The sequence below is a fragment of the Heterodontus francisci genome, chromosome 2 (genome assembly GCF_036365525.1).
Source record: "Heterodontus francisci isolate sHetFra1 chromosome 2, sHetFra1.hap1, whole genome shotgun sequence".
Taxonomy (NCBI): Eukaryota; Metazoa; Chordata; class Chondrichthyes; order Heterodontiformes; family Heterodontidae; genus Heterodontus; species Heterodontus francisci.
Genome location: NC_090372.1, coordinates 37010214 through 37027703, shown reverse-complemented (window position 1 = coordinate 37027703; position 17490 = coordinate 37010214). Strand labels below are relative to the sequence as shown.

The 17490-nt window shown below is 43.3% G+C and overlaps 1 protein-coding gene across 3 annotated transcripts in view; it reads left to right on the top strand.

Moving 5' to 3' along the window:
- cdkal1 (CDK5 regulatory subunit associated protein 1-like 1) overlaps nucleotides 1–17490 on the top strand; it is a 1149347-nt gene that overhangs the window by 79950 nt on the left and 1051907 nt on the right. The window lies entirely within an intron of this gene.

The window sequence follows — 17490 nt, the reverse complement described above, 5'->3', positions numbered from 1 at the left end:
TTATCCTGGTGTCCAGCTTATGGGGAAAAAATACCAGCAAGAGTTATTGATGTGGATCTCCACTGGTGAACCCTGCTGGAAATCTACAGCTAGGAATTTACTCAGCTGCTCCTGTTCTGACCCTGTAGAAACCCAATTTATGCTGCACTACTGACAAAGTTGTGGCTTGTGAAGCAGGAACAACCGCAAGATCTGTGTGTTCCTGGATGTCAACGGGATCAGGCTCAGCTGTGGTGGCTTGGATGGTTGAAAAGCCTACTGATCGCCATTCAGATTCACATGGGAGACTCGCCACTTGAGATGCAACCACATGCAGACCTGCACCTCTGAGTAGCCTCCAAGAGAACTCAGTCAAGGTTAAAGTTGGAGAAAAAAGGGCTTTAAAAAAATTGGTATGCTAAATGGGAGATCTGTTTTTCTGTGCTAGTTTCTTGTCTCCCCTGTGGAATTTTGAGCTTCAATGAATGCATAATCTTTGTTTGAAATTTAGATCTGGATAAATTCTATGTCTACAGTATCATCCAATTGTATTTATTAATCATTTACTCATGGGAGCTTTTAGCTGAAGAATTGAGACAAATACATGATTTGATGTTTTCCCTGCTGTTGTTCAGGTTCACTGCTTTCGAAGCTCCTGAAATAATTTTTTCATTTCCGTTTCTTATAATAATGAAGGTTTTTCTGGAGCCCCTAAACCAATTCTGGACATGGATTTTTCACAGTTTTGGAGAACAGCATGTATTATTTCATAATGTGTGTTTGGTCACAGAAATGTAATCTTTGATTTTTTTTTTAAAAAAGTGTCCAAAATACACCTGTCTCTGAAGTGACTGCAGTGTTATTAGCTTGGGAATTTTGGTTTGGCTGCAGGTGAGTGAAAGTGCATTGCCACATCTATCTTTAGCTTGCCCACGTTAAAAATGGCTGTCGGGCAGCAGGAGTGTGACGTGGCATAGTATTTACATTTCTTTTGGATAAATTTGATATATTGGTAATATTAGAATTATTGATTTTGTGATCCTGCCAGAGATACTGCAAATTAAGGGATGCCACTGTCTTTAATGAGAAATACTCCTGTGTAGTTTGATTGCAGTTGCACCCATAATGCAAGTAAGAATCCACTTACTTTAGTTTTTCCTCCATATTTTTCATCACACTTTTCTTTCAGGTTACCTACTGTCTTGAATGCCTTTTAGGGGGTTGGGGGGGTGGGGTGCGGGTGGTAAAAGAAGATATACAGATTCCACCTCATTTCCCCCATGTGTAGTTTGGCATGTTTTATCCAGATTTGACCTACAGGCACGATGTTAAATATATTAGTTTTTTTAAAAAGACTTCATTTAAAGAGCACCTTTAATGACTTAAGGACTTCCATAGCACTTTACAGCCAATTAAGTACTTTTTAAGTGTAGTCACTTTTGTAATCTGGTCATGTTGGACCAACATGTCTGAAATTTGGCATAGATTGGACATGTGCGCATTTTCATACACATTCCTGCACACAGAAGAAAGCTTAATCCAAGATATGGAAACGGAATCCAAGCCATGTTAATTCTGAAATGTGAATAGAAAGTGCCAGAAATACTCAACAGGTCTGGCAGCATCTGTGTAGAGAGAAATTCATTCTGAAACTGTTAGTCTGCTAGGCAGCTTGGTTGGCATCCTTCCATATACGAAAGATGATGGACAAGCAGCAAACAATCCATTTCGGTTGAGTATCTTCTCTTGGTGCACCTTTGCTGACGGCTGTGATGGCCAATCCTTGAGAGTCAGGTTTTGCCACAAGTGATGCTGTGAGTTAAATAAAAGCAAAATACTGCAGATGTTGGAAATCTGAAATAAAAACAAGAAATGCTGGGAATACTCAGCAGGTCTGGCAGCTTCTGTGGAGAGAGAAGCAGAATTAACGTTTCAGGTCAGTGATCTTTCATCAGAACTGGCAAAGATTAGAAATGTAATAGGTTTTAAAGCAAATAAAGTGGGGTTGGGGCAAGAGATAACAAAAGGGAAGGTGTTGATAGGACAGGGTCACAGCAAATAACTGACCAGAAGGTCATGGAGCAAAGGCAAACGGTATGTTAATGGTGTGTTGAAAGACAAAACATTAGTGCAGAGAGGGTGTTAATGGACAGAAAAATGAACAGCCCTGGCCCAGCGCACAAACATGAAAAAAAAGGCAAATGGCAAAAAAAAAAATTATAAATCAAACTAAAATAAAATTTTAAAAAACTACAAATAAAAAGAGGGACCCGTCATGCTCTGAAATGATTGAAGTCATTGTTCAGTCCGGCAGGCTGTAGCGTGTCTAATCGGTAAGCGCGATGCTGTTCCTCGAGCTTGCGTTGATGTTCATTGGAACAATTCAGCAAACCCAGGACAGATATGTGGGCATGAGATCAGTGGGGTGTGTTGAAATGGCAAGCTACCGGAAGCTCAGGTCATGCTTTTGGACTGAGCGGAAGTGTTCCGCAAAATGGTCACCCAGTCTGCATTTGGTTTCCCCAATGTAGAGGAGACCACATTGTGAGCAGCGAATACAGTATACTAAATTCAAAGAAGTACAATTAAATCACTGCTTCATCTGAAAGGAGTGTTTGGGGCCTTGGATAGTGAGGAATTGGGTAAAAGTGCAGGTATTACACCTCCTTCGATTGCATGAGAAGGTGCTGTGGGAAGGGGAGGAGGTGTTGGGGGTAATGGAGGAGTGGACCAGGGTGTCGGAATGCTCAGAGGAGGGGAAGATGCGTTTGGTAGTGGCATCACACTGGAAGTGGCGGAACTGATGGAGGATGATCCTTTGGATGTGGAGGCTGGTGGGATGGAAAGTGAGGAACCCTGTTGTGGTTCTGGGAGGAAGGGGTGAGGGTAGAGGTGCGGGAAATGGTCCGGACACGGTTGGGGGTGGTGGGGGGGGGGATCCTCGGTTGAGCAAAAATGAAGTTATATCAGAAGCTCTGTAATGGAAGGTTGCATCATCAGAGCAGATGCGTCAGAGATGGAGAAACTGGGAGAATGGAACGGACTCCTTACAAGAGGCAGGGTGTGAAGAAGTGTAGTCGAGGTAGCTGTGGGAGTCAGTGGGCTTTTAATGCATATTAGTACCCAGCCTATCCCTAGAGATGGAGACAGAGAAGTCGAGGAAGGGACGTGTCAGAGATGGACCATGTAAATGTGAAAGAAGGGAGGAATTTGGAAGCAAAGTTGATAACATTTTCCAGTTCGGGACAGGAGCAGGAAACGGCACCGATGCAGTCATCAATGTACCGGAAAAAGAGTTGGGGGAGGGGGCCTGAGTAGGACTAGAACAAGGAATGTTCGACATATCCCACAAAAAGACAAGCATAACTAGGACCCATGCAGGTACCCAGAACAACACCTTTTACTTGAAGGAAGTGAGTGGAATTGAAGGAGAAGTTGTTCAATATGAGAACAAGTTCAGCCAGGCGGAGGAGGATGGTGGTGGATGAGGACTGGTTGGGCCTCTGTTAAAGGAAGAAACTGAGAGCCCCCAAATGTCCTGCTGGGTGAGGGAGCTGTAGAGAGATTGGACATCCATAGTGAAGAAGAGGCGGTTGGGGCCAGTAAACTGGAATATGTCAAAATGACGTACGGCATCTGAAGAGTCACGGATGCAGGTGGGAGAAAAGATAGACTCAAGATGGGAAGAAATATGTTCAATGGGGCAGGAACAGGTATAACAATGAATCTGCCAGGACAGTCCTGTTTGTGGATTTTAGGAAGGAGCTAGAAGTCCAGGGTTGCGGGACTATGAGGTTGGAAGCTGTAGAGGGAAGATCTCCAGAGGAGATGAGGTCAGTGACAGTCCTGTGGACAGTAGCTTGATGTTCATTGGTGGGGTCATGGTCCGGGGGAGGTAGGAAGAAGTGTCTGAGAGTTGGCGCTCAGCCTCTGCAAGGTAGAGGTCGGTACGCCAGATAACAACAGCACCACCCTTGTCTGCAGGTTTGATGACAATGTCGGGGTTAGACCTGAGAGAATGGAGTGCAGCAAGCTCAGAGGGAGACAGGTTAGAGTGAGGGGGGCAGAGAAATTGAGATGGCCGATGTCTCGCCGACAGTTTTCAATGAAAAGGTCGAGTGGGTAATGGGCCAGATGCTGTGAGTTGTTGTTTTTGACGTCGTTGCCTGTTGCCAAGTTGCTGTAGCAACTGGTTATTGTGATAGTGCACACTAGTCCACAGAATGTGTCTCCATTTCCCTCTTTCGCCAGCTAGTGACTCCCAAATGAGATAGTTGACGTTTAGGGCCTTCATGCCACATTTGTAAGGATCTTTGAAGCGGAGCTTTGGGCGCCACTGGTCATCTCACCATACAGAAGGTTTTTGGGTATGCCTTCCATCCTGCAGACATGTCCGACCCACCGAAGTCCCCTCTGTTTGATTAGTGCCAATGCACTTGGGAGCTCTGCCTTTGAGAGGTCAGTCACGTTTGTTGTGCTGCCAGGATATACCCATAATGTGCCACAGACAGCAAAGATGAAAATTATTGAGCTGCTTTTCCTGGTAGCTGTAAGCCATCCATATTTCACAGGCATACAGTAAGATGCTGAGAACACAGGCCTTGTAAACCATCGCTTGGTCCTAAGGGTCAGCTTGATGCTATTCCTCGCATATTTCGCGAGTCTGCCAAAGGTGGTAGCTGCTTTCCCTATGCGTGTATCGAACTCTGCATCAAGGGACAAATTGTCTGTCTGTCACTGTGGACCCAAGGTTACTCTGCTGTGCAGCTCAAAATGTTGCAAACCAAATCCAGTATCGTCAAGGTTGCATTTGCTGACAATGCAACCACTAGGTGGTGCAGTACTGGCACATGCAAATGCAGATTCATCGCCTGAAATGTCACTGTGACGTCTCAGGCAGCTACCAGTAATAAAGATGGCACTGCTCAATTTGACACAAAAAATAAATTGAACCAAACCCCCTCGCCCCTCAATGGCTGTGTTCGCCACTTCCCTTTGCCACGCCCGCCTGCTCACTGCTCGCCGATCCCAACTGCTCGTGTTCTATCCCGCCGTTCTCTCCAGCACCCGTCTATTTGCCGTTCCCTCCCGCCCCTTGCTCCCCGCCTTGCTGCCTGGAGAAGCAGGGAGTGAGTGGCAGGCAGTCAGGAGCGGGATAGTATGGCAGGGTGGATCAGCGAGCATTTGGGAATGGGGATGAGAAGCGACGATTGAGGCGGCGATCACGGTAGGGAGCGGGATACTGTTGGGAGGATGGAGGCGGCGATTGCAGTCATTGAAGGGTGAGACAACACTTGGTTGTCATTATGTCTGACGTCACCGCACGCATGCAGAGATTCATGCTAGCAAGCAGGCAAATGATCAGACGCACTGATGACAGCGATGGCTCTGCGCATGCTCTGCGTTGTCAGGAGACACTCAGTTTAGTTAAAAGAACATACTTATGCTGGAAATTTTAAATGAAAGCAAAATGCTGGAAAGGTTCAACAGATTAATCAGTGTCTGAAAGGGAAAAATAAGTTAATGTTTTAGATGTAAATCTGAAGAAATCCTTTCATCAGTTCAGATAGTCACATTTGAAATTTTAATCTGACCTTCACTTCCACATGCTAAATAATCTGTTCATTTCTAACATTTTATATAATGTATGTTTAGAATGCCAAAGCCATAGAGACCCTCTTCATAGACCAAAATGGATTAGTGAAGAGACTGGATGTGTTCAGAATTAATTTTCTTTGCGATCGCTAGATGGCACTACCTAACAGAGAATGTTACTGGCCTTCCACATTGTCCATTTGATAGCACATTATGTTGAATTTTGTACCTTTGCAATGATTATTGCGAACTCAATTTAAAAGGCACCAGTGTCACTCAAACTTCTGGTCTAATTTTGTTTAGAAAGCCAGGCTTTTTGCTAAACATAATTAAAGCAACCTAGGTTCAGGCTGTTGAACCAATGGGTGGCAGTGTTTGACAAGGAATTACCATTTCTCTGTTCCTCTGATCTGTAAGACTCCCAGATTTACCTTTTGACACTGAAATTGTGCACCAACTTGCGACTATGATGTGTTTTATCCCTTGTAACTTTGCATATTTCTCTAGTTTATTCCGATGCTTCATCAGAAATGCTGCACTGCCAAATAAAGTTGAAGTCTTGAAGCATTTTTGAAGTGAGTCATATGACATATAAATTATTTTTCACCAAAAATATACTTGTAATAAACTTAAATCATATGTTGAAAGTTAAAATGCACATTTGTGATACTGCCAGGAAACCATGGGTTAACAAAAAGAATGAGCATGGAAACTTACTGGTAGACTGTGGGACTAAATTTTTTTTACGTTTTAAATTGGTGCATGGATCATTTCGCTATGGTAATTGATTGGGAAAGATGGACTCTGATTAAGGAGAAGGTAAAGGATTTGAGGCAAATACGATGAGCTGCAGGCAGCCCTTGTCCCTTGAATGTATAGAGTAGTTGTTTGCCGACAGAAATGATCACATCCAAATAATGCTAAATGGTGTCATGGTAGCTGTACGATGCTGCCTGGCCTTTGTGACCAATCAGAAGAACTCACTTCCTCATTGCGCACTAGCTAGTCCTGTTCAGTGTTGTAAACTGGGAAGCTGGCTTGTTAGATTTTGTCATATTTTTATTTGAGTAATTTTGAAAAAAAACAGCCTTAATGGAAGGGAAGAAGAATTGAGGGCAGGAACAGTTAAAATGAAGTTGAGCTGACTAGAAGGTATGTTTGGTGTTGGAGCACCATGTCTGTATACAGAACCTATTTAAAATCACGCAGCATGGCCAGTAGTGTCTTGCATCCAGATGCAACATTTTTCAATTTAGGTAGGGGCAAGAATAGGCAGAATTTTAGCTTAGTACCATATTGTTAAGGCGGTATTCATGACGTGACATCGGTTTCCTTGCATGGCTTTTTTTTGGACGCTACTTTGGATTTTGGACATAATGATTCATGCTATTTCATGAAATCTGAATGTGCTATAATAAGTCTGCGATAATAAGTATGCTATAGACTATATTGATTGTATAGATAATCTTAAAAGCATCGAGTCCAGCTGTTGTTTTGACATCACTCTCAACTGCTTGTTTTTGATGTTTTGTTTCCAACATATTGTTCATAAGATAGCTTAAAAGCATGCACATTGGTAGGTTTTAATTAAGTTACAAAAACTGAAAATGAAAATTTACAGAATAAAAGATAACTGAGTTGTATATAACAAGTGTATATACAACCTTGCTCTATGGCAGCGAGGCCTGGACAACGTATGCCAGCCAAGAGTGACGTCTCAATTCATTCCATCTTCGCTGCCTTCGGAGAATACTTGGCATCAGGTGGCAGGACTATATCTCCAACACAGAAGTCCTTGAAGCGGCCAACACCCCCAGCTTATACACGCTACTGAGTCAGCGGCGCTTGAGATGGCTTGGCCATGTGAGCCGCATGGAAGATGGCAGGATCCCCAAAGACACATTGTACAGTGAGCTCGCCACTGGTATCAGACCCACCGGCCGTCCATGTCTCCGCTATAAAGACGTCTGCAAACGCGACATGAAATCGTGTGACATTGATCACAAGTCGTGGGAGTCAGTTGCCAGCATTCGCCAGAGCTGGCGGGCAGCCATAAAGACAGGACTAAATTGTGGCGAGTCGAAGAGACTTAGTAGTTGGCAGGAAAAAAGACAGGCGCAAGGGGAGAGCCAACTGTGCAACAGCCCCGACAAACACATTTCTCTGCAGCACCTGTGGAAGAGCCTGTCACTCCAGAATTGGCCTTTATAGCCACTCCAGGCGCTGCTTCACAAACCACTGACCACCTCCAGGCGCGTATCCATTGTCTCTCGAGATAAGGAGGCCCAAAAGAAAAAGAATATAACAAGTATATTTTCTATGGCACTGCTCATCGTGAATTGAAGGATACACTATTTTGTTGCAAGAAGGGTGTTAGTGTTAATATCATGGCCACCGATTTATGGTGACTAAGACAAATTTAGATTTTATTACATGATATTGGACTGATGCTATGCTTTGTAGACCAAATGCCAGGACTGTCCATTATTCTGTGAAAACTAAAAATAAGTGGCCTTCATTTTTTAATATTCCTTTATGTGTTTAATTTTTATCCATTGCTATTTTGAAAGTTGAGTATGCAGTGCAAGAATTGTGCAAGGTGCACCAGTTAGATATAGGTATCTGATATTTTGCAGAATTAGGGAGGACAGTTGCTTTGGACATGGTCCTGGGTCTTGGCAGCATGAGGGGATGCTTTGGTGGTTTTTCACCCATTTGGCAAATGATTTCTACAACAGAACATTTGTCAGAAGTGCTCTGTGTAATTCGTTTGGCTCACTTATTTTCATTTTTTAAAGTTTTTTTTAATGGCAGTTCTCCTCTTCACTGCAGTCAATGAGTTAATAATCCATATGAAGTTTCTCATTGTCAGTTCTCTTTCTTTTAAATTCCTTATCTCTCCCTGATCTGTGCAGAACAAAGTGAAAGATGGAAGGTAGGTTAACTAATGGTTGGGTCGGTTCAGGCGCGGGAAAAAAAGGAAGGACACGGGCCGGGTCGGGGTCGGATGTGGTTCTGTCGGGCTTGGGTCGGGTTTCATTTGTAGACACGAGCCGGCCTTTAGGCAGAGCGTAGGTACAGAAGGAAAGAAAAGGAAGCAAATCCTGCATTCCAGATCCTACTACCTTGTAGGACGTCCTGCTCCATGCGCCCAAAGATCTGCAGGTTGAAAAATTGGCCTGCTCAGCCACATGAAGACCCATGGCAGAAACTCATGACCCTGCGTAGACATCGTCCTCGAATCGAGTGAAAACCGACAATGAGATGTAAAAGTAGGACAGAGTCCAAACCTCCAATGAAAGGGACTGGACAGAAGTTTGCAAGAGATCTCCTTAGAGACTGTGAGGTGTCCCTGATTGATGCCTGAAAAATGAGTAAGATTTCCTTTATCCATTGCAAAGATAAATTTGTTCCTCTCACACTATTTTACATGGTATGCATGCTTGCAAACAGAGACAGAAAAGAGAAGACAAAACAGAGAGGTTTGAGGCAATATCAGAAGAGTTTCTTGTTGCTGTGCTTCCATCTCACTGTAGTCCTTTTGGAGGTAGTCTTGCTTTTCGTTGGGGCCCAGTATTCTTCTTAAACCTTGTTCACTGTAGGAGACTTTTCTCTCTTGGGGTTTGTGTGTCTTCAATGGGCCTTCAGTTCTGTGAGAAAGAGATGGGAGCAGACAGGAGAGAAATGTTCTCAGTCCAGAAGCAAAGAGCTTTCTGAGTTCAAATTCAAAAAATTCCAACAGCCCGTGAGTCATGTGACTAAACTGGTCTGACCACGTCTGTTTGTGTATTCGGCCATCTGAGCAGTTAACCTGGAATGCTAGCCTCTCCACCTTCAACGTCTGGTAATCAAAAGTCCATTGTGGATTAAAGTGGAGTAGGGAGTGGCCCTTTTGTTCTTTCCAAGTACTGTCTGTTACTTTGCAAATGATTTTTCAGTCAAAGGGTCTGGTGTTTTTTTTAAGACAACTTTCTTTATTCCAGTAACAGTTTAAAATCAATATTCATGTGGCGAAATATATCTCTCATTCTTGGCAGGTGGGGGCCTGCATGACAGTCATACTTACAGCATCATACATTCCTGATTAGCTTAAGGAAAAAAAAATCAGATCTTTGGGCACATGGAGCAGGATGTCCTACGAGGTCGTAGGATCTGGAGTGCAGGATTTGCTTCCTTTTCTTTCCTTCTGTACCTACGCTCTGCCTAAAGGCCGGCTCGAGTCTACAAATGAAACCCGACCCAAGCCCGACAGAACCACATCCGACCCCGAGTTGACCCGGCCTGAGTCCTTCGTTTTTTTTTCCCGCGTCTGACCCGACCCGACCATCAGTTAACCTATCTTCCGTTTTACACTTTGTTGCTTATCTGCACAAGCTTAAAATAACTGTAACAAAACCACCTTGCAAGCCCAAAAAGTAAACTAACATTGGAGCCACTTACCTGAGATTGTGATTGAGCATACCCGACCCGCCCCGAGCATGAATGCTGGACCCGGAAGTGCGATCGACCCAAACCCGACGCACGTCATCGGGTCCCGTTGGGTTCGGGTTGGGTAGCTGGCCTTTAGCTTTGCCTCATCATTAAGGGACTTGAATCGTGATGCAGCTTGGTGGGCAAGTCATTGCCATTCTGAGTGGCTGGTAGCAATCTCCTCCCAGTTGTTAAGATAAATGCTGCCTTGCTTCAAGGAGAGTTTGAGTGTCTTTGAAGTGTTTTCTTTGTCCTCCCCTGGAACATTGGCCATTTGAGAGTCTGAGATTAGGACCTGGCATGGGAGGTAATTCTCGGCCATGAGGACACAATGGCCTGACCATTGGAGTTGATTTTATAGCAGTTTTTAATCATGCCTTGAATTCTATCCCCATTCCCCACTTTGCAACAACATCACCTCTGACTCACTGTGAGACATAATATGGGAAATATATTTGAGTAGATCTGCTGTGGCATTGTTTTTAGTAAGTCAAATGATATGCTGCTTTATAAGAACGGAGCATTGCCCATGTAACACACTCTCTGTTCTGCTAAGCTAAAGCTGTGTCTGTTTTAAGGATATTTCTTAATTGTTAAATAGAATCTTGGGTGAATCAAAATTAATTGTTTGCTTGGGCTGAACCAGACTCTTCTCAACCTCAACATCCGTTTTGAACATGACCTGAGCTTCTGATCTCATATCCTCTCCATCATTTATTAGGGAGAGACAGCATGGTTTTGTGAAGGGAAGGTCGTGTCTTACTAATTTGATTGAGTTTTTTGAGGAAGTGACAAAGATGATTGATGAAGGAAGGGCAGTGGATGTTATCTGTATGGACTTTAGTAAAGCCTTTGACAAGGTCCCGCATGGCAGACTGGTACAAAAGGTGAAGTCACACGGGATCAGAGGTGAGCTGGCAAGATGGATACAGAACTGGCTCGGTCATAGAAGACAGAGGGTATCAGTGGATGGGTGTTTTTCTGAATGGAGGGCTGTGACTAGTGGTGTTCCGCAGGGATCAGTGCTGGGACCTTTGCTGTTTGTAGTATATATAAATGATTTGGAGGAAAATGTAGCTGGTCTGATTAGTAAGTTTGCGGACGACACAAAGGTTGGTGGAGTTGCGGATAATGATGAGGATTGTCAGAGGATACAGCAGGATATAGATCGGTTGGAGACTTGGGTGGAGAAATGGCAGATGGAGTTTAATCCAGACAAATGTGAGGTAATGCATTTTGGAAGGTCTAATACAGGTGGGAGATATACAGTAAATGGCAGAACCCTTAGGAGTATTGACAGGCAGAGAGATCTGGGCGTACAGGTCCACAGGTCACTGAAAGTGGCAACGCAGGTGGATAAGGTAGTCAAGAAGGCATACGGCATGCTTGCCTTCATCGGTCGGGGCATAGAGTATAAAAATTGGCAAGTCATGTTGCAGCTGTACAGAACTTTAGTTAGGCCATACTTAGAATATTATGTGCAATTCTGGTAGCCACACTACCAGAAGGACGTGGAGGCTTTGGAGAGGGTACAGAGGAGGTTTACCAGGATGTTGTCTGGTCTGGAGGGCATTAGCTATGAGGAGAGGTTGGAAAAACTCGTATTGTTTTCGCTGGAACGACGGAGGTGGAGGGGCGACATGATAGAGGTTTACAAAGTTATGAGCGGCATGGACAGAGTGGATAGTCAGAAGCTTTTTCCCAGGGTGGAAGAGTCAGTTACTAGGGGACATAGGTTTAAGGTGCGAGGGGCAAAGTTTAGAGGGGATGTGCGAGGCAAGTTTTTTACACAGAGGGTGGTGAGTGCCTGGAACTTGCTGCCAGGGGAGGTGGTGGAAGCAGATACGATAGCAACGTTTAAGAGACATCTTGACAAATACATGAATAGGATGGGAATAGAGGGATATGGGCCCCGGAAGTGCAGAAGGTGTTAGTTTAGGCAGGCATCAAGATTGGCACAGGCTTGGAGGGCCGAATGGCCTGTTCCTGTGCTGTACTGTGTTCTTTGTTCTATCACCAAGAATATCTACTTCCACCTTGGTAATATTTTACCTGTTTCTGCCCCTGCTTCAGCTCATCTGTTGTTGAAAAACTTAACCATGCTTCTGTTACCTTCAGACATAACTATCAAATGCTCTCCTGCCAGCCTCCCAGCTTCCACCCTCCATAAACTTCAGCTGATCTAAAATTGTCCGTATCTTAACTCGCATCAAGTCTCCTTCACTGTTCAGTATGCTTGAGTATGCTCACTGACCTATATTGGCTCCCAGTCCACAAATGCTTCAAATTTAAAATTTTTGTGCATTTCTGACTTCCTTTGCTCCACCATTGGTGGCTGTACCTTCATCTGTCTAGGCCCTGGGCTCTTAAACCTCACTGCTTCTCCTCCTTTGAAATGCTCCTTAAAATCAATCTCTTTGACAAAGCTCTTGATCACCTGTCCTAATGCCTCCTTCATTGACTGTGTCAGTTTTTGTCAGATTGGACCTGGGACATTTTACTCCATGAAAGGCGCCATAAAAATGCAAGTTGAAACTGCAATTTAGATTTCAGAACTAAATGCCATTTTAGTAGGTATGATTACTAAGGTTATTACTGAAATTGCTGTTAGGCATAAACCAAGGCCTCATCTCCCTGTTCAGCTGGAAAGGATCCATGATACTTCTTTGGGTTGGTGTGGAATGTTTGCTTTGTGTCCTGGCCAGCTTTCATTTCTTGATGAATACCACCAAAACAGATTATTTGATTGTTTATCTCACTTGTTGTTCGGGGACCTTTCTGTGCACAGCGTTTGCATATGTGGCAACAGTGACTGCACTTAATAAGCAGTGCTTGAGCCCAGCTAATCATAATTTATATCAGTGATTTAGATGTGGGGACCAAATGTAATATTTCCATGTTTGCTGATGACACAAAACTAGGTGGGAATGTGTGTTGTGAGGAGGATGCAAAGAGGCTTCAAGGTGACTTAGGCACAGTGTGGACAAGAATATGGCAAATGGAATATAATGTGGAAAAAAGTGAAGCTATCCACTTTGGTAGGAAAAACAGAAATGCAGAGTATTTCTTAAATGGTGAGAGATTGGGAAGTGTTGATGTCCAAAGGGACCTGCATATCCTTGTTCCGAGTCACTGAAAATTACCATGCAGATGCAGCAAGCAATTGGAAAGGCAAATGGTACGTTGGCCTTTACAGCAGGAGGATTTGAGTACAGGAGTAAAGATGTCTTGCTGCAATTGTTTTGAGCCTTGGTGAGCCTGCATCTGGAGTAATGTGTGAAGTTTTGTTCTCCTTACCGAAGGAAGGATATATTTGCCGTAGTGGTAGTGCAACAAAGGTTCACCAGACTAATTCTTGGGCTGGAGGGATTGTCCTATGAGGAGAGATTGAGGAGACTGGGCCTCCATTCTCTAGAGTTTAGGTGATTTGATTTGAGACATAAAAAATTCTTACAGGGCTCAACAGGGCAGATGCAGGAAGGATGTTTCAATTAGCTGGGGGCTCTAGAGCCAGGGGACACAGTCTCAGAATAAGGGATAGGCCATTTAGGACTAAGATGAGGAGGAATTTCTTCGCTCAGAGGGTGCTAGATCTTTGGAATTCTCTATCCCAGAGGGCAGTGGAGGCTTGGTCATTGAGTATGTTCAAGACAAAGATCGTTAGATTTCTAGATATTAAAGGCATCAAGGGATATGGGAATAGTGCGGGAAAGTGGCATTGAGGTAGATCAGCCATGACGTAGTTGAATGGCGGAGCAGGCTTGAGAGGCCAGATGGCTTACTCCTCCTATTTCCTATGTAACCTCCTTTCACCTAAAATGGTATCCCAAGTGGACTGTAGTAAGCTGAACAGCATGTTCCAGCAAGACCCTCAGGCACTTGACACAGCTAGTTGGTAGTTAAGCTTAAAAACTGGAGATTCAGGGTAAATCTTGGGTACGGATAAGAAAATGGCTGGAAGGTAGGTAACAATGTGTACTTGTTAGGGCCGAGGGAGGTGCTGAGTACTATGTCCCAGGTAACGTGATGGGATCGTTACATAGTATTTTGAGTTTCTTTTCGAGATTTTCACATGATTCGAAAGAAAGCTGCAGGCTGATTTTCTGAGTTAAGTTTCATATGTTAGCAGTTTTAATATTTAATTCTAAACAAAGTGCATCTAGAACCAGAGTCTGATCACAGGGTGAAATAATTTTGACTACTCTGTTTTGAAACAAAAAACAAAAAAGAATTTTGAAAGTTTCCTCAGCAGTCAGGCTTTGTCATCCATGTAATAAAAACAGAAAGTGCTGGAAATACTCAGCAGGTCAGGCAGCATCTGTGGAGAGAGAAGCAGAGTTAACGTTTCAGGTCAGTGACCTTTCATCAGAACAGATGAAGAGCCAGGAACGATCAGCCGAGGGAAGTGGGGGAGCAGTGGCGAGGTCTGGAGCGAGCGGCTGGTGGAGGGTGGGGCGGGGGGGGGTGCAGACAGAAAGTGTTAATTAGGTGGATTGGAGTGGGGGGGGGGAAGGAAGCAGGTGGGACCGAGTGGCTGAAGGAAGGCAGCGGCGTGACGGGGATCGAGCGAGGTGAAGCGGTGAGGGTGGGAGGGAGCGTGGTACTGATCAGGTGAATGGAGATGGCTATTGAGGGGTGAGGACGTCATGTGCGTATTCATATTGGCAGGCTGGCAAATGTTTGGCATGCATTGATGACCTCCACGATTGCTCTGCGCAAACTCGGCGTTGTCAGGAATCAGTTTGTAATTTGTGTTTAATTGAAGCCTTTAGTGTTTAAGGGAATGTGTGACAACAAATAGAGGGGGAGACAATGAGGGAAGTAACAGTCGAATTAATCATTCGTGTAAATGAGAATTTTTGGAGCAGATTACATAAAGCTGAAGGTTTGTTGGTTTTATGTTGCATGATCACATTGCTTAACCACAGTTACTTGCTCTGAATGGCTTATCTTGATGTCACAGAGCATTTTATTTCAAGAAACTAACATTACATTGCACTTTGAAACAGGAGAATTGACAAGTAACTGAAGATCTATACATAAACATTTGGTGTTCGTACTCCATATAGAAGTGATAAGTTTGTAACCCAGCATTTACATTTGATTTTTGTACATAGATATATAGTAATTTTACACATTTTAGCGATTTTGTTTTTTTTTTGAGGCATTTATTTCTGGAACCTTGTTACATTCATAGTTGACTATTTTGTATTTGTTTAAAAGAGATCTTCCCTCCTTTTTTCGGGAACTCTCTCCTCCCCTTTAAAATACAGAAAAATGAATTCCCAGTATGGTGGTTTGTAAGTTCTTATTAGCAAGATTGAAAAAGTTTCTGCATAAATTAGCATTGTTTTGCACATTTGTGGGAATGTAGACAAGATTGTTAAGATTAAAGGTGGATTTAAGTTATATTTCAGAATTATTGTTTAGTGTACATGAGATTTTCCACTTAAAAGACTGATTTTTAAAAATACTTATCGGTCATTGTTTTCTAATCCTAATTGTTCTATCCTGTTCGAGACAAAAACACTGGGAGTGATAACTGCTAAAAATGATATAAAATAACTCTGCCCCATAATTTTCTTCTGTTGCAGATTATGCAGTGTTTCTGCAAGGATCTAAATGATTTGTGTTTTAACATTTTGTTAATCTGACTGCAGGTGAGAGGAAAGGATATCCAAGCTATTCGGTTGGGGAATACTACTTCTAACTCACTAACATTTTCTAAGTTGGCTATCTAATAGTGTACCTGTGCCATCCTTGTTACGCTTTTGTTATGGCAATGCTTCTACATGAGGACTCATGTATTTTAGAATTATGGACATAGTTTTATTTGGGAAAACTCAAAAGGATTCCATGGATTTTTTTTCACTGGCATCATTGAAAGGACACTGAGGGGACTTGGTTTGTAAACAACCCTTACTGGAAGTCACCTGTCTTCAGATAAGTTGCAGGGGCTTTTTGGACTAGGGGGAGATGTTTACGGAGAAGTGACAGGTCAAGATTTCTAGTGGTAAGGAGGCTTGACTCTTGAGATTTGTTTTTGGACAATCATTTGGGGTTTGGACAGTGTTCTGAAAGGAGTTTATGAATCAACCTGTCAAAGAAAAAAACCCCAGCTCAGCTTTTTTCTATCTCTTTGAAAAGCCTGCCAGCTTTTCCATCTCTTTGAGAAGCTCTTAGAAGCCAATATAGACATTGATGCTGTATTCCTCCTGAAAAACCTGCCAGGACCCCCTGTTGCTGCGTTTCTGCTGGAAAGCCTGCCGAACTGATCCACAACGTCGCCAGAGAAGAACTATTCTGGAAAGAGGGAAATAGAAGAGCAAATCTGTAGGCAAATCTCTGAGAAGTGTAAAAACAATAAGACAGTAATAGTGGGGGATTTCTACTACCCTAATATTAACTAGGATAGAATTAATGTGAAGGGCACAGAGGGAGCAGAATTCTTAAAATGTATTCAGAGGAACTTTTTTAGCCTGTACGTAGCAACCCCAACAAGAGAGGGGGTTGGTTCTGGACTTAGTTTTAGGGAATGAAGCTGGGCAAGTAGAAGGGGTATTAGTTTGGGAGCACTTTGGTAGAAGTGATCATAGTTTAGTTAGATTTAGAATAGTTACAAAAAAAATAAAGATAGACCAGGAATAAAAATTCTCAATTGGGGAGAAGCTAGTTTTACTAAGCTGAGATGTGATTTAGCTTAAGTGGACTGGAAACAGCTCCTTGAAGGTAAATGAAGTGCCAGATCAGTGAGAGACATTCATAGAAGAGTTAGTGAGGGTTCAGACTAGGTTCCCTTAAAGATGAAAGGTGGGATTAACAGATCCAGAGGACCCTGGATGTCATGGGGCTTAAAAGAGAGGATAAAGAAAAGAAGGGAAGCTTATGACAGATATTGAGGACTCAATACTGCAGAAAATCAAGAGGCGTATAAAAAGTGTAGGGGTAAAATTAGAAAGGAAAATAGGATTCAGAGCGAGGGTGTGAAAAATATTTGGCAAATAAAATTGAGTAAAGTTTGTCAGGGTTTCAATTCCCTTCCTCACAATGATTCTTGGACCCTGGAATTACAAGAACAAAATACACACGACAAAACAGGTTTTGGCTCAACCTAAATTTGTTAGTTTATTAGACCAACAAAAGCACAGTACAAGCCTCTTTATGATTTGACTGAAAATTTACCATCACCCATGCGGCTGGTGGTTACCGATGTTGATTGTAGGCCTGGATCTGGAGATGACCGGTCCCTGTCCGTCTTCACCTGACTGCAGTGCCCAGGTTCCAATGTTGTCCTTTCTTAGTGTTCCAGTCACACTGTCCCACACCTGGACCTCAGGCCGTAGTATCAGTTTCCAGCCTGCTGAACTGCCTGGCTTTTCACACTTCTTTATCTTGGTCTTTTCAATCTCCTGGGCTATGCAGAATTGCAAGGTCAGAGACAACTCA